At 38.3% G+C, this 23624-nt stretch overlaps 1 long non-coding RNA gene across 1 annotated transcript; it reads right to left on the bottom strand.

Annotated features, from left to right (window-relative positions):
• Positions 1-246: 246 nt before the first annotated feature.
• LOC133234428 (uncharacterized) lies at positions 247-14583 on the bottom strand. The gene is made up of 5 exons (XR_009732137.1): positions 13712-14583; positions 6824-6948; positions 6553-6724; positions 6101-6316; positions 247-4396 (listed from the first exon to the last, which is right to left on the bottom strand). It is a non-coding gene; the product is annotated as an uncharacterized LOC133234428 (long non-coding RNA).
• Between the last annotated feature and the right edge of the window lie 9041 nt (positions 14584-23624).

The raw sequence follows: 23624 nt of genomic DNA, 5'->3' as shown, positions 1-23624 counted from the left end.
AGTACTTACGAAGACAGGCCCTCCCAGACAAGAAATATCAAGAGAACAGTGGATTTAGGAGAGAAAGCTCATATCTGTTGAATCTGAATTGCTATGAGCGATAAGTATTGATATCAGAAGACTGGGCTTACAGAGTCAAGAGTTTCAGCTTATATACTGCTAAGTCATTTCAGTCGTGATTCAGTCGTGATTCAGTCCCAGAATCCCTGGGATTCTCCAGGGAAGAGTACTGGAGTGGGTTGCCATTTCCTTTTCCAATGCATGAAAGTGAAAAGTCAAAGTGAAGTCGCTCAGTCGTGTCCGACTCTTAGTGACCTCATAGACTGCAGCCCACCAGGCTCCTCCGTCCATGGGATTTTCCAGGCAAGAGTAACTGGAGTGGGGTGCCATCTCAGCTTATATAATTATACTTTATTTCTTGATTAATGTGGCCTAAAAATGATTGTTTTGCTTTATTTGGGGAAGGAGAAGGGTCAGTTATTTCATCCTGTTAATTCATACTGAGCTTAAAATTAACTAAACTCTTAAATTTTTACATGTGGTAATGTTAAGGCGTTTCTCTTATACTGTGTTTTTGTCATTGAGTCTTTGGACTTAAGAACAAGGCTTCCCCCTTGTGCTTATCCTATTTTATTTTGTTCAAGACAATCCAACAACTGACTCATCAAGTGCTGTTTGGATAGTGACAACTATCAAGGCCATCAGACAGAGTCTCCAATTTTATTTCATTACTTGCTGCTGCTGCTGCTAAGTCACTTCAGTTGTGTCTGACTCTGTGCAACCCCATAGATGGCAGCTCACCAGGCTCCTCTGTCCCTGGGATTCTCCACACAAGATAGCTTCTGTTAATTGAAAATTGTATTATTTCATTTTGCCCCTCCTGGCTCCCAAGCACCTGTTACTGAGTTGATTGGAGGAGAAGGGGACGCCAGAGGATAAGATAGCTGGATGGCATCACTGACTCGATGGACGTGAGTCTCAGTGAACTCCGGGAGTTGGTGATGGACAGGGAGGCCTGGCGTGCTACAATTCATGGGGTCGCAAAGAGTCGGACACAACTGAGCGACTGATCTGATCCTATTATCATCAATATCTGCCCAGCTGCTAATTTATTTTATGTTGTTGTTGCTGTTGTGTGCGTGTTCAGTCACTAAGTTGTGTCTGACTCTTTGTGACCCCATGGACTGTAGCCCACTAGGCTCCTCCGTCCATTGAATTTCCCAGGCAAGAATACTGGAGTGGGTTGTCATTTCCTTCTCCAGGGGATCTTGCCCACCCAGGGGTCGAATCCACGTCTTCTCATTACTACGAAGGTTCTTTACCACTGAGTCACCAGGGAGGCCCATTGTTGCCGTTACTCTCCCTTATACAACCTTTCCAATCCCACTTATCCTCCTTAAAGCTTCCCTCTACCATATTGGAACTGCACTGGAAGAAGAATTAAGGGCTCTACAACCTTTACTTTCCCACTGATTACAATGATGTATCTCTTCATTTTTTCAGATTCATTAATTCAACAAATATTTCTTCAGTGTCTACCATGTCTCAAACTCTTTTCTAAAAGCTATGATCAGGGCTTCCCTGGTGGTTCAGTGATGAGGACCCAGTGCTTTCACTGCCGTGGGCCCGGGTTTGATCCCTGACCAGGGAACTAAGATGCCATGCAACGTGACCAAATAAATAAAAATAAATAAATAAATAAAAGCTGTGATCATATTAGACAAAAGTTTCTTTGGGCCTTTTCATAGAATTTTAATATTTTTCTACAAGTATTTTCTACATTTTGTTAGATCACTTTCTAGATATTTCAAGTTTTGTTGCTATAATGAAGGCACAGTTTCTATTATTTTTTAATTGACCAGTGCAAATATAAAAACTCTGTTGTTGTTATAGTTGGTCTGCTATCCAGCATGTCATTGAACTCTTCCATCTGTTTTAATACTCTGCTGGTTGTTTTAAGTTTTCTGTGTCTTTCTTTTTCGTCCTTAACATTTCTTACATCTTTGTCTTGCCTTACTACATTGGCCAATGGCAATTACTTTTGCAAGAATTCACAAACCACTCTCTTGACAATTTAATACAAATCGATAGTGACTACCAGTTTACAGTTTATAAATTAGCTTTTCTTCTTTTTCTGGGAAGAAAGTCTGTTAAATTCTCTAGAACCTCTTTCTCCTCAGAATCTTTAAAAAATCTCAGTCCATATTGTACTGCATATGTGAAAGTTGCTAAAAGAGTAGATTTTAAAATTTCTTATCACAAGAAAAAAAATTCTGTAGTTATGGTGATGAATGTCAAATAGACTTATGGTGATCAATTCACAATATATACAAATATCAAATCATTATGTTGTACACCTGAAACTAATACAATGCTGTGTACCAATCAAACCTCAACAACAAAAAAATCTCAGCCCAGATTTTAAACAATTTTCTAAATGAGATTTTGTATACATTCCCTGAGACTACTTTATCTGCCTAAAGTCATGTTTCAATTTGTCTTATAAGAGATTCAGGTAAAGACTCTATAATAGCAGCTGTAAACATAGGTTAAATATATTTAATTCCTGTCTAGCAATAGATGTATTCCTATCACATTATTATACTCAGAGTTGGCCCCTCCAAAAATGATGAGTGGAAAAAGAATGGAATGCATCATAAGGACTATAGCGTGCATGCATGCTCAGTCACTAAGTCATGTCTGACTCTTTGCGACTCCATGGACTATATCCCACCAGGTTCCTCTGTCCATGGGATTCTCCAGGCAAAAATACTGGAGTGGGTTGCCATTTCTTCCTCCAGGGAATCTTCTTGACCCATGGATTGAACCCATGTCTCCTGCATCTCCTATGTTGGCAGGAGGATTCTTTACCATTGAGTCACCTGGATAATGACAAATTTTAATAAGACACCAAATATTATAGTAAAAGGATGAGGGCTCTGAAGCTGAAGTTAATTTAGTATGTCATGGTTGCTGCTGCTGCTAAGTTGCTTCAGTCGTGTCCGACTCTGTGCGACCCCATAGACGGCAGCCCACCAGGCTCCCCCGTCCTTGGGATTCTCCAGGCAAGAACACTAGAGTGAGTTGCCATTTCCTTCTCCAATGCATGAAAGTGAAAAGTGAAAGGGAAGTCGCTCAGTCGTGTCCGACTCTTAGCGACCCCATGGACCGCAGCCTACCAGGCTCCTCCGTCCATGGGATTTTCCAGGCAAGAGTGCTGGAGTGGGGTGCCATTGCCTTCTCCAATGTCATGGTTAGTTCAGAGTAAAATCAGTAGTTAGTGCCTAATTTGTACATACTGTGTGAAGAAAGAGATAACCTCTGTATTTTGTTATTTTTCAAAAGCACTAAATTTTTGTTCAGTTGAAAATATTTTCAGAATAAACCTATCTGGCCATTTCATGGACATGACACATTTGTTTATGAATCAATTATTGTAAATGAGATTGAATTATTATGCTTCTTTTCATTATGCAAATTCATTCATTACACTTTTTGGTTTGGGGGTGCTGTATTTCAGTGTCTGGTTATATTAACACTAAAACAAATACTTGACATATATTTGGAGTGTACTCAGAATAAAATTTAAGTGGTTTGTTGTGAAGTCAGGAAAATTGTTGAGACAGCAAACACATAAAAACAGATTTACTCAGCTAATACATGTTACTATCCATTGCTTGGGTAAAGAAATTTACTAAGAAATAGTACATATATATATATATATAGAGAGAGAGAGAGAGAAAGAAAATATTTGAGCAGAGTTCAAGGTAACAATTATAGAAAAGCTGCCATATTAATAGGAATCAATAAACTGACCAACTTTTTTCTCTCTACTTTCTGCCAGAGAGACTATTATAAGCAAAATGACAGAAATGGAAAAGGGGAGAAATCCATACACTACATGTAGAGTATATTCTCCAGGATTATATTTCATTTTTTAAGTGATGATATTGTACTTTTTCATCTTCACAAGTTTGAATCACCTCCTCTAATAAAGTTTATTTATCATTTGCAATGACCACTTTCATACTCAAAAATAATAATAATTACATCAAGAAAATAGCAGGTGATACTCCTGATTTTAGCGTTTGCTTTCCAAGAAATGTAAACCATTCATTTAATTTTTTTTCCTGCCATCAATTTACTTAATAATTTGGATCATTCAACATCTCCATTAAAAAACCATAATGTGGCTATAAAAAGGATAAGAAAAACTCATACTAAAAGGAGAGCCAAGCAGCAGATAAGAACAGAGCTGGTTAAAAGCACTAAAAGCAGAAATATTTACAGATCATTCATCTTCAGCTTTTTCTAGAGCAACAAATCCAAACAGTGCTATGCCTTCTGTCGCTTTCTTTCACTTTACAGATGCTGAAAACTTTCAAGTTTCTATCTCCTAGAAGTGGGATAGGAAAAAAAAAGCTGGTTATTATTCCTAAACCCATTGAAATTGCATTTGTGGCATCAAAATGGATTTTTTTTTAAGCAGGATGTTGGATTGACAGTAAAGCAGCTGCTCTGCAGCAAACGAAAGCAAAAATTAATAAGAGACCTTAGCAAAAGAAAGACTATTGGTTTTGCACACCCAGAGCAAATTGGCTGGATTTAGAAGAGCACACTTTGATCTTTTCCAGACTAATTACTGCTCTGTGGTTTGACTGTTTTGTGCATTAGTTGCCCTTCATACAAAACCGAAACTGCTGTGGTACACAGCTGTAATACAAATGAAAATTTGACATTCAGTAAACAAAGCATGGCAAGGGTCATTCTTTTAGCACAATAACTGCATAATACAATTTTAGAATGCCTTTTGTATACGAAAAATTACACATTTTAAGGCAGTTTTGAACTCAGAGTAGGCAGTCAAGGCTGTTTGTAAAGGATAGAGAAATTGCTCCCAACTCTAATCTATAAATACAGATTGAAAACAGTTTATTTCAACATTTAGAAATGCTGAGGAATTTACATATTTACAGAAATAAATGTGTCTGTTTTTAGAAGATGGTTTTTCATTTGTCTATAAGGTTAATTGGGAACAGATTTCTTAAGTAGCTGTTTGCAGTGGCAATAATGGTGTTGATTCACCAATTTGATTCTAGATTTGCTTCTGGGAAAGAATTCAGATTATTTTATGTGGAGACTCTATATTAAAGTATTTAATGCTTTCTTTATGTTTCAGAAAATATAATGAATTAACATTTTCAACAACTACCAAAATTGAAGAACTTTCCATTTTTCATTATATAAATATCACCATAATTATTAAAGCATAAATCTCTATCTGCATAAGAAATACATTTACCTTACAACTGAGTTTTCCTTCAAAAAGGGCCTGACTATGCAGTTTGTATTTTTAATGTATTTTGACAATCACTCTAACAAGCTGTACAATAACTTATCATCATATTCCCAAAAAGTAGATCAAATATACTGAAAGGCTTTTATAATACCTGACTCAGTTTGTATTTAAACCAAATTAACCTTTGGAGCTAGCTATACAAATGTTACCTAGTTTTTTTTCCAACACACATATTTATGCAACTTTGAGAATATCTATAAATTCAAACAATTTACAATAATCCCATTATTTAATGCTGAAATATGTAAAATACAGAGAAATATTTGATCAAAGAATTGACTTATCAAAAAACATTGCTTTTTGCTTTGTTTATGCTTTGTTTCAAATGTTTCAAACATTTGAAAAGAGGTGATTTAAAGAAGATTAATGATACAGTTTACTCAATTAACTGTTCATTAGAAACTGAAAAAAAATTTATCCAGGATTGATTAATAACCAATAACCATAACCAAGCCAGTATACCATGAGTGTTGAAAATACTGAATTCTTCCATTCAACCATTTAAAAATACCACACATTAGATGTTGAGCAAGTTTTATTTCAGTCATTATTTCTTTAATTGCTATATGATTTATATAAATTTTATGACCTTCAGAGCCTCCCCTTTTTGCTTTCAAAATTTAGCTGGATACATTTTTCATAGACACACAAAGCTGCTTCATAAATGCCTGTTTCTCTGGCTCATTTACCTTTACCTCACAGAACAGCTATCTTGGGTGGGGGTTGAGGGGGGGTAGTTACCTATTCACAGCAAGACTTGAGAATTCAGCACAAAAGATTTTCACAATATGTTTAGGAGAGGCCCAAAGCTCCGGTGCTAAGCGCCATGTGGAAAGGTAGATAAATACATAGAGACAGAACTGTAGACTTTAGCCAAGTGGCTTGAAGAATAACAGAGAATCTATAATGCTTTCTGCTTCAGTGGAAATCAAACTCCACCTCTGCAAATTAATCAGCCTGCAAAACACCAAGAATGGAGAAAAGAGGATATTGATTCCTGGAGAAGTCACCTATATTTTATTTTCCCATTAAAAATAATCACAGAACGCTATCTAAAATGTGAACATTTTCCCCTCCCTGAAGTATAAAATAGACCAGTTCCTTTTTGATAATATTTCAAAGATTATCTCAGAATGACTCCATGAAACACTTTGGTTTTAATTTTTATCATGGGAGAAAATTATTAAGTATACCCATAAAAGCATTATTGGCCATGCACTTTTTCTGAGGGTGTTAGTGTCCTGGGGTTATAGTAATTTACTGATGACACTGTTCCGTGTGCTTTCTTTCCTATGACCACTGACTCCTTAATGTCCCTTTCCATTTAATTTTATCCTCAGTTGTCCCTTCAGGTTTGGAAACTATCTGCAAAGAAACAAGAAATTTTAAATTAGTTTTATTCTTCCCTTTTCAAAATAAGTTTCCTGGTTAAACACCCAAATGAAAGACCCCCTTCTGACTTACCTTAACTCATAAATCTAAAGCAAATACGTTCATTGGGTTAAAATTTTTTACAACAAAACTTCTGAAAAACGGAAGTTGGGTTTTACTTAGCAGTGGAAGCTGTTTTTCATGTTTCCATAATTATCCTGTAAAACAATAAATAATTCTTTCATGTGCTATACAATCAATTACAGCCTTGTGATTGAAAGACTTTTTGAATACCACCCCCCACAATAGTTAATGTCCCAAGTTTGTGCTTTGGGAGTTATTAGAGTTAGTTATCATAAACACTGTTTTAAATTTTAAAAACACCTAATTAAATGGAAGCCATTCATCAATAGCAACAAGCACAAATCAGAATGAAATAATAAAGTCTCCATGTCTGTCCTCTTTTCCCACAAGACTCTTAGAACATTTTGTCCCCAGGGAAAAACTGAAATTTGTCAGCTAGCTAGACAGCTTTGTTGAGTAAACTGGCCACCACTGTCACCAGTGTGTTTGGATATTAAAAAATGGCAGCAACTGTCATCCACCGCTAGAAATACTCCCCAAAGCAAGATGGCCCCAGGTCATTCCGAGACCAGGTCATATTGGTCATGCCACTCTGCTTCCTTCTGGCAAGAACTTAACTCCATCCAGATCAAGAGAGGAAAAAAACTCTCAACCTCTGGGTGAAATGTGTTTGCAAGAACTCTCATTGAAAAAACTTATCTTCATTTTCTTAAGGTTGGAGGTTACAGAGTAGTTTTAAAATGGACTTAATACTTGCTGATTACTGAGAAGATTAAAGGCAGAAATGGCCAAGACTGGATGGCAGGGTCGCTACCAAAAACTTCACACCACCACTCTCTTTTAGCCTGCTTTTCACTCCTGTGTATTCAGATGCTCAACTAGATTTGAAAATTTCAGGATTTATCAAGAGCTAGACAAGATAACATATTTCAAACATTTCATCATCAAATGAAGGTTGGTTATAGAGCTGATTGGCCTTTCGCCTTAGGGAAATTATTTCACATTTCTCTTCCTCATTTATAAAGTGGGGTAATAGACAGTTTGTGGAATAAAGCCTCACAAGGGCAAATGAATGAAATTGTACCTTTAAATGGTTTAAAGTCAGGAACAATTTGAGTTAAAAATATTACTTTTCACACATTGTGATCTTACATCAAAGCAAGGGGAATATGCTGCTTTTTCATTTGAACAAATCCAGTAGCAATCATGCTTATTAAATCCTTGTACATAGTTCTGTGATTAAAGCTGTGTTGTCATATAGGAGGCTAATCATCTCAAATGAGAGACCTTATATGAAAGTAGTGTATAAAGTATAAAAATATAAAATACTACACTTGTAATAAAAATAGTAATAGTATTAAGTGCTTGTGTGTGAGTGCTAAGTCATGTCCGACTCTGTGACCGCATGGACTGTAACCCACCAGGCTGCTCTGTCCACGGAACTTCCCAGGCAAGAATATTACAGTGGGTTGTCATTTCTTCCTCTAGGGGATTAAGTACTTATCCTGTACCAAACAGCATATTCTACAAGGGTTTATTTACCATCACAGCAACCTTGGGAGATAAATGCTTTTGTGTGTGTGTTAGTCACTCAGTCGTGTCAGACTCTTTGCCACCCCATGGACTGGGGCCTACCAGGCTCCTCTGTTCATGGGATTTCCCAGGCAAAAATACTGGACTGGGTTGCCATTTCCTTCTCCAGGGGATCTTCCTGACCCAGGGATTGAACCCAGGTCTCCCTCATTGCAGCCAGATTCTTTACCATCTGAGCCACACCCTAGGGCTGAAATGTTTTTATCACCATTTAAAAATCTGTACACCTAAGACCAAAGGACCCTGAGTCACTTGGCTGTTTCACACAGCAAGAAGGAGAAACTAGGGAAGAGAGAAACAAGGTCCGTCTGATTTCCAAAGCCCAGGACATGGAACACCCCACACTATGTACACGATGGCTCTGGCAATGATGTTTACCTTTCCGCTGTATTTGATGGCAATATGGTGGTTTTGTCATGATTGACAATTTATACCTTTGAAAATGCAGATGCTGTTTTGAGTTAAAATGTTGAAACATGGCATATTTTGTTCATAAAAGGTATTTTTCTAAATTACTCTTCTAGTGCAGCATTTACCTTTAGAGGAAAGGAAGTAAATAATGGATCCCAGAAGAAATTACTTTTGTTCTTATTTTGTTGTTCATATGAGTACAATAAGTGCTAGAAACACAAACCAATTACATCATTACTTGTTAACTAACAGTCACATTTTTAAGTGTTTAGTGCTAACCTTTGAGGCACCAGAAAATATTGCTGACAGTGGCTGTAATCACATCATTGTGTATTCAAATAAACACATGATTGCCAATTCTGCGTATGAAATTTCTAACCTGGAAATTTCCTGGTATGAAAATAACAGCTCCAACAGTAATTCACTAAGTCATCTGAGTCAAGAATTTATAGTTAGTCGTAGTTCAGTCGCTCAGTCGTGTCCGACTCTTTGCAACACCATGGACTGCAGCATGCCAGGCTTCCCTGTCCAACACCAACTCCTGGAACCTACTCAAACTCGTCCATTGAGTCGGTGATGCCATCCAACCATCTCATCCTCTGTCGTCCCCTTTTCCTCCCACCTTCAATCTTTCCCAGCATCAGGGTCTTTTCAAATGAGTCAGTTCTTTGCATCAAGTGGCCAAAGTATTGGAGTTTCAGCTTCAACGTCAGTCCTTCCAATGAGGATTCAGGATTGATTTCCTTCAAGATAGTCTAGTTGGATCTCCTTGCTGTCCAAGGGACTCTCAAGAGTCTTCTCCAACACCACAGTTCAAAAGCATAAATTCGAAAAAAAAAAATCTAAAAACAAAACAAAACAAAAGCATCAATTCTTCGGCGCTCAGTTTTCTTTATAGTCCAACTCTCGCATCCACACATGACCACTGGAAAAACCATAGCCTTGACTAGACGGACCTTTGTTGGCAAAGTAATGTCTCTGCTTTTGAATATGCTGTCTGGGTTGGTCATAGCTTTTCTTTCAAGGAGCAAGTGTCTTTTAATTTCATGGCTGCAGTCACCATCTGCAGTGATTTTGGAGCCCCAAAAAATAAAGTCAGTCACTGTTTCCACTGTTTCCCCATCTATTTCCCATAAAGTGATGGGACCAGATGCCATGATTTTAGCTTTCTGAATGCTGAGTTTTAAGCCAACTTTTGTACTCTCCTCTTTCACTTTCATCAAGAGGCTCTTTAGTTCTTCACTTTCTGCCATAAGAGTGATGTCATCTGCGTATCTGAGGTTATTGATATTTGTCCTGGCAATCTTGATTTCAGCTTGTGCTTCATCCAGTTCAGCATTTCTCATGATGTATTCTGCATATAAGTTAAATAAGCAGGGTGACAAAATACAGGCTTGACATATTCCCTTTCCGATTTGGAACCAGTCTGTTGTTCCATATCCAGTTCTATCTGTTGCTTCTTGACGTGCATACAGATTTCTCAGGAGGCAGGTCAGGTGGTCTGGTATTCCCATCTCTTTAAGAATTTTCCACTGTTTGTTGTGATCCACAGTCAAATGCTTTGGCATAGTCAATAAAGCAGAAGTAGATGTTTTTCTGGAACTCTCGCTTTTTCACTGATCCAACAGATGTTGGCAATTTGATCTCAGGTTCCTCTGCCTTTTCTAACTCCAGCTTGAACATCTGGAAGTTCACAGTTCACGTATTGTTGAAGCCTGGCTTGGAGAACTCTGAGTCAAGAATTTATAAGAATCCTGTTTTTCAAATATACATTCTATCATTTTGATTATGATAACAACAAGCTATATTCTTTACAACAGAAGAAACTGACAAAGAAAAGCTATAATAGATGGTGAAACAAAGTGCTTTAGTTTCTTCTAAAAGTGAAGTCATCTTAAACTGGTTCAACCACTTAAGGCTACTTCTAACTTCTAAAATATTTTATAAGAAAAAATCAATTCCAAACACTCATTCACCACAATTTATACTTCAGACTATTGTAATTAATTTTGGAAAGTGGTATATAAAAGAAAAACGGACTACAAGTTCACCTACAGTAATATAAATCTTGCTAAAATAGTGAAAATGATAACTGGAAGTTTCATTATGATGCAGAGGAAATATCTCCTAATATCAAATATTTTCCTTATTCTACCATTATAGATCTATGAAAAGCTCAGAGAAACATTAGGAGCTGTGTTTTGAAGAAACTTAGTGTGAACTTCGCTAACCATGATCCAAATTAGTTTTTTGATTACTCTTTCAAGAAATTGCAGTATTTCATGCAAAATGGTATCACTTTACTACTAAGGTAATTTTTTTTTACTCATCATGAAATAAAAATCTATATTTTGCTCTTCCTTGCATGTCTCTTTAAAACCTCAAACCAGAAGAATGAGTCATATTTTAAACCATTTTCTTTTTTAATCTTCTTCATTCTTCTATTTCTAAAGGGATATTTAGTTTTAACTAGATTGCAATTTCATTTGCAAAGACCTGAACAGGGTTTCTAGAAGGTTTTAAAGATTACCCACGGACAGTATTTTTGGCTGCTACTGCTGCTGCTAAGTTACTTCAGTTGTGTCAGACTCTGTGCAACCCCATAGACAGTGGCCCACGAAGCTCCCCTGTCCCTGGGATTCTCCAGGCAAGAACACTGGAGTGGGTTGCCATTTCCTTCTCCAATGCATGACAGTGAAAAGTGAAAGTGAAGATGCTCAGTAGTATCCGACTCTTAGTGACCCCATGGACTGCAGCCTACCAGGCTCTCCCATCCCTGGGATTCTCCAGGCAAGAACACTGGAGTGGGTTGCCATTTCCTTCTCCAATGCATGTATGCATGCTAAGTCGCTTCAGTTGTGTCCGACTCTGTGCAACCCCATGGACAGCAGCCCACCAGGCTCCTCCGTCCAGAGGATTCTCTAGGCAAGAATACTGGAGTGGGTTGCCATTTCCTTCTCTGGTATTTTTGGCAGCTACCTTTAAAGATGCAAGGAGCTGTAAAAAATGGTACATCTAGATTTAATACAGATAATATTTGGTTCTTTGAGATAGAAACAATGTAATGGTGATATTGCAGAAAAGATAGGTAAAATGTGCTTTTACATCTAACATCTCTTTGAACAAGCCGAGTGTTCTTTGTAGAATTGTATTATATTGACAATGCTAACTACATGAGTGAATTTCTCATATAATGACAACAGAAACATCTGGTATTGTTTTTAATTCAAATAGTTAAATATACACAATATTATTTCATGTTTACTTACAATGAGAGTATGAAACTCAATGCATGTGGCAAAAATTATTGTCATTTCATTTCTATGAAAAATAAAGGAGCAAGTATTAAACTCCTAATTTTTCAAATACTTAAAGCTAGCTATGAAAAGCCAAAGGTAAATATAAGAACTAATAATAACAAATTATAAATAATTAAGAAAAGTTTTTTTCTTCTTTTTTTATTGTATCTATATGAGATGACAAATTCTAATTAAATTTATTTAGCAATCATTTCACAATATATTCAGTTCAGTTCAGTTCAGTTGCTCAGTCGTGTCTGACTCTTTGCGACCCCATGAATTGAAGCACTCCAGGCCTCCCTGTCCATCACCAACTCCCGGAGTTCACTCAGACTCACGTCCATCGAGTCAGTGATGCCATCCAGCCATCTCATCCTCTGTCGTCCCCTTCTCCTCCTGCCCCCAATCCCTCCCAGCATCAGAGTCTTTTCCAATGAGTCTACTCTTCACGTGAGGTGGCCAAAGTACTGGAGTTTCAGCTTTAGTATCATTCCTTCCAAAGACATACCAGGGCTGATCTCCCTCAGAATGGACTAGTTGGATCTCCTTGCAGTCCAGGGGACTCTCAAGAGTCTTCTCCAACACCACAGTTCAAAAGCATCAATTCTTCGGTGCTCAGCCTTCTTCACAGTCCAACTCTCACATCCATACATGACCACTGGAAAAACCATAGCCTTGACTAGATGGACCTTTGTTGGCAAAGTAATGTCTCTGCTTTTTAATATGCTATCTAGGTTGGTCATAACTTTCCTTCCAAGGAGTAAGAATCTTTTAATTTCATGGCTGCAGTCACCATCTGCAGTGATTTTGGAGCCCCCCAAAATAAAGTCTGACACTGTTTCCACTGTTTCCCCATCTATTTCCCATAAAGTGATGGGACCAGATGCCATGATCTTCATTTTCTGAATGTTGAGCTTGAAGCCAACTTTTTCACTCTCCACTTTCACTTTCATCAAGAGGCTTTTTAGTTCCTCTTCACTTTCTGCCAATATGTAAGTCAACCATTAAAAAATTCATTGTTTTCCTTTGTCCAAGTACTGTGCTATTTTACAAAAAAATTATTTAGTTAATGGGGCTTCCCAGGTGGTTCAGTGGTAAAGAATCTGTCTGCCAATGTAGGAGACACAAGGGACACAGATTTGACCCCTGGGTTGGAAAAGATCCCCTGGAGCAGGAACTGGCAACCTGCTCCAGTATTCTTGCCTAGAAAATCCCATGAACAGAGGAGGCTGGAGGGCTACATGGGGTTGCAAAGACTCAGACACGACTGAGCACACACACATAGTTAATTCCTTATAACAATCACATGAGGTAGGTAGGCATCCATTTTAAAGATGAAGATAAGCTTAAAAAGATTAAACAACTTGTCAAAGGTCACAGGCTGACTTTAAGTCTACTAAAATCTTAAATATAGTCTAGTAACTGTCCCTCACTGTTCAACAGCTATGAAAATAATGAGAAGCATAACTTTCTTAAACACACTACAAATTACGGTAACAAAATACAAATTGGGGATTTTTGCGTGGAAAATGTAGAAATTGGGATTTCTGGAATATATTAAATAAACATTTATTAGCAAATATATAGTAAATACCTTCTATGGTCTAGGTACTGGGCCAGGTGTCTATGACACAATGATGAAAAAGGACATAGTCCTTGCTCTCCAAATAAGCACTGTCTAAACAAATATTTAACAGATGATTGCAATACAACAAGAGAGGTGCTATCATAATTAGAATGCATGTGTGTGTGCTCAGTCATGTCCAACTCTTTGTGACACCATAAGCTATGGCCTGCCAGGCTCCTCTGTCCGTGGAATTTTCCAGGCAAGAATGCTGGAGTGGGTTGCCATTTCCTCCTCCAGGGGATCTTCGTGACCCAGGGATGGAACCCACATCTACTACATCTCTTGCATTGGCAGGAAGATTCCTTACCACTGAGCCACCTGGGAAGCCCCAGTGATGAGAATAGCTAATCCTTTTTGAGGACTTATAATGTGCCAGCTATTGTTAATAAGCACTTTATCTATTTACTCAAGTAACCCTCGCAGCAATCTATGGATACTATAGAGATAAAGAGGTAGGTTTAACATCTATTGGAACACAGAGAAGAAAATCTTCCACTGTCTAGAGAAGTCAGGAATTTGAGCTGAGTCTATAGGATGCATATCTCGACAAGAGGGAGTAACATATCCATCAGTATAACATAAATTATCCCCCAGGAACCCCAAATCCCCAAGTCTTGGTGGCTTATAACAACAAAGATTTATAGGTCCCAAACCTGTCAGCTTAGCTTGGGGACTCACTCCGGGACCCAGACAGAGTCTCCTTTGTCCAGAGCACCACTAATTACTACACCAAGAAAAGGGGATTTCACAAATTATTCAATGGCTCTTCGAGTCTCTATCTATGAGATATTTGTCACTTCTGCTCTGTTTTCATTTGCCAAAACAAGTTACATGGCCATACCTACCTTTATTGGAGAAGGGAAGTGCCATCTTACAATATATCCGGAAGTAAGACACAGGAACACCAGGAAATAACCCTACTGCCTACAAGGTGGTGGAAAGGATAAGCAACCCGAGGAAGAGGACACATACAAAGGCATGGGAGTGAAAGAGTGTTTGGCACACAGTGGTTTCCACTATAAAAGCACAGGATGCACAAGAGAAGTGTGAGGAGGAGAGGAAAAGGTAGGTGAGTGCCAGGTCAGGAAGGTTCTTAACACACTTGGCAAGTGTCGACGTCATCTTTTAGACCATGGAGAGTTATTGCAAGATTTTACGCAGAGGAGAAATCTCAATACTACCAAAATTTTCATTCAGAAAAACCATGCTATCCGAAGCATGAAAGAAAAATTAGAAGAGATTAGAGACGAGGGGACTGTGTGAGGTCACTGTTGCTGTGTGACAAGTTACCACAGACTTAGCAGTTACATAAAACACATCCATTACCTCACAGTTTCTGGAGGTCAGAAGCGAACTGAGTTGAGCTCTCTGCTTTCAGGGCTCACCGAGTTGCAATCCAAGCATCCACTGGGTCATCAGAGGCTCGACTGGGCAGAGTTCCACTTCCAAGCTCCCTCACACTGTCAGGAGAATTCTGTTCCTTGCAGTACAGAACTGAGGGTTTTAGTTTCTTGCTGAAGGCCACCCTCGGCTCCAAAGGAGTCACTCACAGTTCTTTGCTACCTGGGCTTCTCCACATGACCACTATTTTGTGACAGCTTATTTATTCAAAGCCAGCAAGGAAGAAAGTTTCTCACCTCAGGGAGGGTCCAGACCAGCTTTTAAGAGTCTCACCTGATTAAGCCAGGCCCATTTAGGATAATCTTGATGATCTACTGATTTTGAAGTCAATTGATTAGGAACCTTGAAAAGATATTTCAAGATTCAAGGTGAAAAGTATGAGATCCCAGACTGTTGGGTTCAAAAATGTTTGATTCACATACACCTTAAATTTATATAATTTGACTTTTTATTAAACTTTAATTATCAGTTTGGTCCTTTTTCTCTTATATGTAGAACTGAACTCTGATAATTCTTAAAGTAAATATTCTTTTAAAATATTTTGATCTTTATAAGAAAAAAGCCACAAATATTTCAAATATTTCTGGACATTCTTGCTGTTGTTGTTATTGTTCCATCATTAAGTCGTGTCCAACTCTTTGTGATGCTATGGACTACGGTATTGCTGAGTTTTCCAAATTTGCTGCCACGTTGAATGTAACATTTAAACAGCATTATCTTTTAGGATTTTAAATAGCTCAGCTAGAATTCGATCACCTTCACTATCTTTGTTCATAGTAATGCTTCCTAAGGCCCACTTGACTCCACATTCCAGGATGTCCAGCTCTGAGTGACCACATCATCATGGTTATCCAGGTCATTAAGATATTTTTTGCATAGTTTTTCTGTGTGTTCTTGCCACCTCTTCTTAATCTCTTTTGCTTCTGTTAGGTCCTTATTCATTTCTCTCCTTTATCATTGCAGGTAAGCTATTTAAAATCTTAAAAGATGATGCTGTTAAAGTGATGCACTCAATATGTCAGCAAATTTGGAAAACTTAAATAGTGGTCACAGGACTGGAAAAGGTCAGTTTTCATTCCAATACCAAAGAAGGGCAATGCCAAAGAATGTTCAAACTACTATACAGTTGGGTTAATTTCACATGCTAGCAAGTTTATGCTCAAAATCCTTCAAGCTAGCCTTCATCAGTACATGAACCAAGAACTTACAGATGTACAAGCTGGGCCTTTAGCGGATTCATTTTGATATTTGCAAAACTAATACAATTATGTAAAGTTTAAAAATAAAATAAAATTTAAAAGTAAAAAAAAAAAAGAATAAAAATAAAATAAAATAAAAAAGAAAAGGAAGAGGAAGCAGAGATCAAATTGCCAATATTCACTGGATCATAGAGAAATTTCGCAAAGGAATTCCAGGAAAACAACTACTTCTGCTTCATTGACTACACTAAAAGCTTTGACTATGTAGGTCACGACAAGTCGTGGAAAACTCTTAGAGATGGGAATACCAGACCACCTTACCTATCTCCTAAGAAACGTGTATGCAGGTCAAGAAGAAGACATGGAATAACTGACTGGTTCAAAATTGGGAAAGGAGTACCACAAGGCTGTATACTGTCACCCTGCTTATTTAATTTATATGCAGAGTACATTATGTGAAATGCCGGGCTGGATAAAGCACAAGCTGGAATCAAGATTGTCAGAAGAAACATCAACAACCTCAGATACACAAATGATACTACTCTAATGGCAGAAAGTGAAGAGGAACTGAAGATTCTCTTGATGAAAGTGAAAGAGGACAGTGAAAAGAGCTGGCTTAAAACTCAATTCAAAAACTAAGATCATGGAATCTGGTCCCATCTCTTCATGGCAAATAGAAAGGGAAAAAATGGAAACAGTGACAGATTTTCTTTTCTTGGGCTTCAAAAATTACTGTGGATGCTGACCGCAGCCATGAAATTCAAAGATGTTTGCTCCTTGGAAGAAAAGCTATGAAAACCTAGACAGCATATTAAAAAGCAGAGACGTCACTTTGCCAACAAAGGTCCATATAGTCAAAGCTATGGCTTTTCCAGTAGTTAGGTATGGATACAAGAACTGGACCATAAAGAAGGAAGTCTGCCGAAGAACTGATGCTTTAAAATTGTGGTGCCAGAGAAGACTCTTGAGAGTCCCCTGGACAGCAAGATCACACCAATCAACCCTGAAGGAAATCAACCCTAAATATTCATTGGAAGGACTGTTGCTGAAGCTGATGCTCCAATACTTTGGCCACCTGATGCTAAGAGCTGACTCACTGGAAAAGACCCTGATGCTGGGAAAGACTGAAGGCGGGAGGAGAAGGGGACGACAGAGGATGAGATGGTTGGATGGCATCACTGACTCAATGGACATGAGTTTGAACAAAATCCAAGAGGCAGTGGAGGACAGAGGAACCTGGCGTGCTGCAGTATGAGGTCATAAAGAGGGGGACATGTCATAGCAACTGAATGACAATATTGTAGCATTTCCACAGCTTCCTATCAAAACAGTTGTTTTAAAACATGTACATATATATGCATAGGCTAACTTATACATATTTGTGCTATTTTTAAAGGGTAAAATAATTTAATGAGTATTGTGCAAAACTTCAGCTTATATAATCAGAATTCCGATTCTAAAAAAAATGAAAACCAAACATATTAAAAGGTGTTAGTTGAGCCAAAGGCATGCATTTAGGGCTTAAATGCAGAGACATTTAATAGCTACATTAGAAAGTGATGAACCATCTGCTTCAATTGGCTCTAACTAGAAATATCAGAAAGTGTGCTCATTATGAGCCATAAGTGTACATAACTGACTAAAGGGAGAGAAAAAGCCAGGTAATGTCAACGGATGTCTGCACATCCACTGCCCTGTTTCACTTTCAGAGACGTTCTTAATGCTTGCATTTTTCAAATGTGACAAAAATGCCCAATACAATTATTTTAGATTCTGTGTCAGATACCATATAGTTTAGCTGAAATTAGAAATAGCCAGCAATTGAGGGAGATCAGTTGAGAACAGATGTTAAACTCACTGTAAAGAGGTTGATTTCACTCCTTTAGGAATGAAAAACACTAGTTAAGAAAGTTTTAAAATAATCTTTAAGTGAAGACTCAATCTCTCAACTAATCTTTACACCTGGGAGTAGGGGAGAAAAAAAGCTCCCAATTGTCGCTGTTCTTCAAAAAGAAAGTTCACAAAGAATCTCTGCTATCCAGAATTTCTAGGAATCCCAAATACTTACTGTTCAGAAATATTTTTTACATCCTGAGATTTGAAAAATGTCATATTATTTGCACCAAAGAAAACAACTTATTTCATAGAAAACAAACTATACTCCCATAAAAATTAATTTAAATAAATAAAGTGTGTTTCTTGTAAGCAGCATATAATTGAGTTTTACTCTTAATCCAATCTGGTAATCGATGCCTTACAATTATTAGAGTGTTCAAACATTTACATTTCATGCCATAATTGGTATGTTAAAGTCTATCATGTTACTATGTTTTCTGTATATCCCATTTGCTTTTTTTCCTTCTCTTTTTTGTCTTATTTGAGATTGAATAAAATATATATATTTTGATGGGTATTGAATTCTAATTAACAATTTTTTCCCTCAGTACTTGAAAGAGGCTGCTCCACTATTTTCTCATTTGTCTTGTTTCAGATGAGAAATATACTGTCATTTCTTTATCTTGATCTACTTATGCTCATTCCTCAGTAGGTAACATGTATGTGGTAGGCAGAAAAATCCCCCATACATGATTTAGATGATAGTTGTGATTGGGATTTTTGAGCTACTGAGACTTAGATGATTTTTTAATTTGTGTTGATGCTTTAATTGGAGATCTTGTGATGTGATGAATATATTTTCCACATGGGATGCATATTGGCATACTTAGGCTCCAGAAGATAGACTATGCTAGCAGAATAATGACTCCCAGAGACGTTCATATTCTGTTCCTGGAACCCTTGAATATGTTATATTACACCAAAGAGTAATTAAGGTTGCAGTTAGAATTACAGGGAGATTACCTCATATTATCTGGGGGTGGGGGGGAGGTCCAATTTAATCACAAGAGTCTTTAAAAGTGAAAGAAGTAAAAGAGAGTCAGAGAAAGACTGGATTTAAGTCTTTAAGCTCAAAATGGATTTAAGACTTAAATGTGAGACTGGAAACAATAAAACTCCTAGAGGAAAACAGAGGCAGAGCACGCTCTGACATAAATCACAGCAATATCCTTTTTGATCCATCTCTCAGAAAAATAGAAATAAAAACAAAAACAAACAAATGGGACCTACTTAAGCTCAAAAGCTTCTGCACAGCAGAGGAAATAATAAAGTGAAAAGACAACCCACAGCTTGGGAGAAAATAATTGCAAATGATGTGACCAATAAAGGATGAGTCTCCAAAATTCACAAACAGCTCATGACGCTTAACAGCATCAAAACAAAAAAACCCACTCAAAAAACGGGCAGAAGACCTAAGTAGACATTTCTCCAAAGAAGACATACAGATGGCCAATAGGCACACGAAAAGATTTCAACATTGCTAATTAGAGAAATGCAAATCAAAGCCACAAAATATAACCTCATATCAGCCAGAATGGCTATAATCAAAAAATCCACAAATAATAAATGCTGGAGAGGGTATGGAGAGAAGGGAACCCTCCTACACTGTTGGTGGGAATGTAAATTGGCACAGTCACTATGGAGAACAGTATACTACTGCTACTACTACTAAGTATGGAGATTCCTTTAAAAACTAAAAATAGAGCTACCATGTTGTTCAGTTGCCCAGTCGTGTCCAACTCTGTGATCCCACGGACTGTAGCATGCCAGGCCTCCCTGTCCCTCACCATCTCCCGGAGTTTGCCCAAGTTCATGTTCATTGTGTTAGTGATGCCATCCAGTCATCTCATTCTCTGATCCCCTCTACTCCTTCTGCCCTCAATCTTTCCCAGCATCTGGGACTTCAGTGAGTCATCTATGCGCATCAGATGACCAAAATGCTGGAGCTGCAGCTTCCCCATCAGCCCTTTCAGTGAATATTCAGCATTGATCTTCCTTAAGATTGACTGGTTTGATCTCCTTGCTGTGCAAGAGACTTTCAGGAGTCTTCTCCAGCACCACAGTTCGAAGGCATCAGTTCTTTGGCATTCTGCCTTCTTTATGGTCAATGAAGCTATGAGCCATGCCAAGCAGCGCCACCCAAGATGGATGGGTCACAGCAGAGAGTTCTGATAAATGTGATCCACTGGAGGAGGGAATGGGAAGCCAGTATACTTGCCGTTAGAACCGCATGAACTGTATAAAAGGTCAAAAAAAGCTACCATACGACCCTGCATCCCACTCCTGGGCATATGTCCAGAGAAGAACATAATCCAGAAGGATACATGCACTCCAGGATTCATTGCAGCACTGTGTACAACAGCCAAGACATGGAAGCAACCTACCTGTCCATCGACAGAGGAATGAATAAAGAAGATGTGGCACATATATATAATGGAATATTGTATCAATATTAAAAAGAATAAAACAATGCCATTTGCAGCAACATGAAAGGACCTAGACAGAGTCATACTGAGTGAAGTAAGTCAGACAGAGAAGGAGAAATATCGTATGTCGTCCCTTATACATGGAATCTAAAAAGAAATGATACAAATGAACTTACATGCACATTAAGGCTCCTCCATGGTAGAGAAGTGCTCAAAAATCAATAACATAAATGTTTCTATATGCACCCCTGAAGGACATAAAATAGGCTATTTTATCTTAATCTGGTCTAATAAATTCATTTCAAGAATAATGCTTTAATAATGCTATCTACTAATCCAACTAAATTCCATATTCTATCAGGATTAAAGAATTACATTAGGCTTTTAAAGCTCCTTTCTTCTGAGAAACTCAGACTGCTTTTCCATACATTTCCATACAATGGCTTTAAATGTCACAGTGGCACCAATAATTTCATCAAAAGGCAATAAGCATTCCCAAATAAAGCTAAATCCCTACCCCAACCCTAATTGTTAACATCTGCTGGAATTAGGCAAACTCCTTGTTTTGTCACTTAAGAAACCCTGAGGAGGATATTGTTTAAGTAAATAAGGTTTAAGAGTTAAGAGAAGGCATTCAGATACAAAACAACTAAATTTTGGTAAAGCAAGTTCATAATTTCAGATAATTTAAGGTAAACTATTTTCACACACAAACCCATACAACTTTTAAAACTCATATGTCAGATATGTTCATTGTCAAGAAATTAGAAGAAACAGACAAGAATATGAATCCACCTGGGTGTTCTTTGGAAGGACTGATGCTAAAGCTGAAACTCCAATACTTTGGCCACCTCACGCGAAGAGTTGACTCATTGGAGAAGACCCTGATGCTGGGAGGGATTGGGGGCAGGAGGAGAAGGGGACGACAGAGGATGAGATGGCTGGATGGCATCACCAACTCGATGTACATGAGCTTGGGTGAACTCCAGGAGTTGGTGATGGACAGGGAGGCCTGGCATGCTGCAATTCATGGGGTCGCAAAGAGTCGGACATGACTGAACTGAACTGAACTAAACTCCACTCTCCAGCATAACCTCTGTTAACATACTGCTGTACATCTGTTGAGCTGGTATTTTCTGATTGTCCCCTTGGGATCCCCTTGAATCCTGCCCACCCTGCTCTGTGTTTTATGGGTTGATCTACATGGACTGCATCAGTGGACCTTTTGCAGTCTGACTTCAGGTTAAACTCAAATGAATGAAGGACACCAGTAGGAGAGTAGGAGAGGAAGTAGAAGAGGAAGGAAAGAAAGGCCAAGATACTCATTTTGCAGCAACCACACTGTGGAGCTGCTCTGGGAAGACTCCATCACTTTAAGAAAAGTCGCAAATCCTGTCAAAAGGCCACAGAGTTCTCCCTAATGGCCTCTTCCTCTGGCTCCTTCGAGCCTCCCCAGTGGTTCAGTGGTAAAGAATCCACCAGCTAACTCAAGAGGTGCAGGGGTCATGGGTTTGATCTCTGGGTCAGGAAGATCCCCTGGAGTAGGAAATGGCAACCCACTCTCCAGTATTCTTGCCTGGATGATCCCATGGACAGAGGAGCCTGGCAGGTTACAGTCCATGAGGTCAGGAAGAAGTGACACAAGCACAGCTGGCTCCTTCAGGCAGGCACAGATGCGGCAAGAACATCCCACCCTCCACACCCTTATCAGCTGCAGGTTCTTGTACCATATCTCATTGTTTCTCTATGTCCTCCCTACACCTTGTGAATAACCCCTATATGGAACCTGGCCCAAATTACTCAAATTGAGTGTGCCATCTGGGTCCTGCTGGTACCTTAACTAAAACTGCTGTCCAGATTTTTAAGTATCAATTATATACAAACACACACATACAAACACATATTCATGTTTTTGCAAAATACCTGCATAATTCTCTAGCGATTGTTATAGCTATATCAGAATCTATACAAATTACTATTATTCAAAATTTCCAGTTTCCATTTTTCTGTTCTAAAGTGATGCAATGAATACCTATGTACATACACATATCTTTGCCCTTTTGTCTATATTATTATCCTAGGATATATTCTTAGCAGCAGTATTTCTGGGACAAACGGTATGTGCACATTTAAGTCTTTTGATATTACCAAATAGTCCATCATACTGGCTGTAATGATATTCATCTCCCCACACACAATACAAGAAGCCCAAATGCCCATTATCTCACCCACTCACAAACACTCTACCAAAACATTCTTGCAGAAAGAAAATTAACCTCTTCAATTCTATTGTATTCATACCATTAGTACTGTGCAATGAAGCTATACCCAAAGCCAGCAGGTTGCTAGCTGGATAACAATTCAAACATCATTTCTTAAGTCCAATTTCAGAAATCATAAAATAGAGTTTTCTGACATCTCCTTCCCTTCCCGCATGCCCTGTCCCCTACCCCCAGTATACAGAGCCTTTAAAAAAAATTTTTTTTTGAAGTATAGTTGTTTACAATGTTGTGTTAATTTATTTTGTACAACAAAGTGACTCCATTATATATCAGTTCAGTTCAGTCGCTTAGTTGTGTCTGACTCTTTGAGACCCCATGAACCGCAGCATGCCAGGCCTCCCTGTCCATCACCAACTCCCAGAGTTTACTCAAACTCATGTCCATTGAGTCGGTGATGCCATTCAACCATCTCATCCTCTGTTGTCCCCTTCTCCTCCCATCCTCAATCTTTCCCAGCATCAGGGTCTCTTCAAATGAGTCAGCTCTTCGCATGAGGTGGCCAAAGGATTGGAGTTTCAGCTTCAGCATCAGTCTTTCCAATGAACACCCAGGACTGATCTCCTTTAGAATGGACTGGTTGGATCTCCTTGCAGTCCAAGGGACTCTCAAAAGTCTTCTCCAACACCACAGTTCAAAAGCATCAATTCTTCGGTGCTCAGCTTTCTTCACAATCCAA

This window comes from Bos javanicus, chromosome 21 (assembly GCF_032452875.1).
Source record: "Bos javanicus breed banteng chromosome 21, ARS-OSU_banteng_1.0, whole genome shotgun sequence".
In the NCBI taxonomy this organism is placed as follows: Eukaryota; Metazoa; Chordata; class Mammalia; order Artiodactyla; family Bovidae; genus Bos; species Bos javanicus.
The sequence above is the reverse complement of the archived record's forward strand: the minus strand, read 5'-3'. Positions and strand labels throughout refer to the sequence as shown.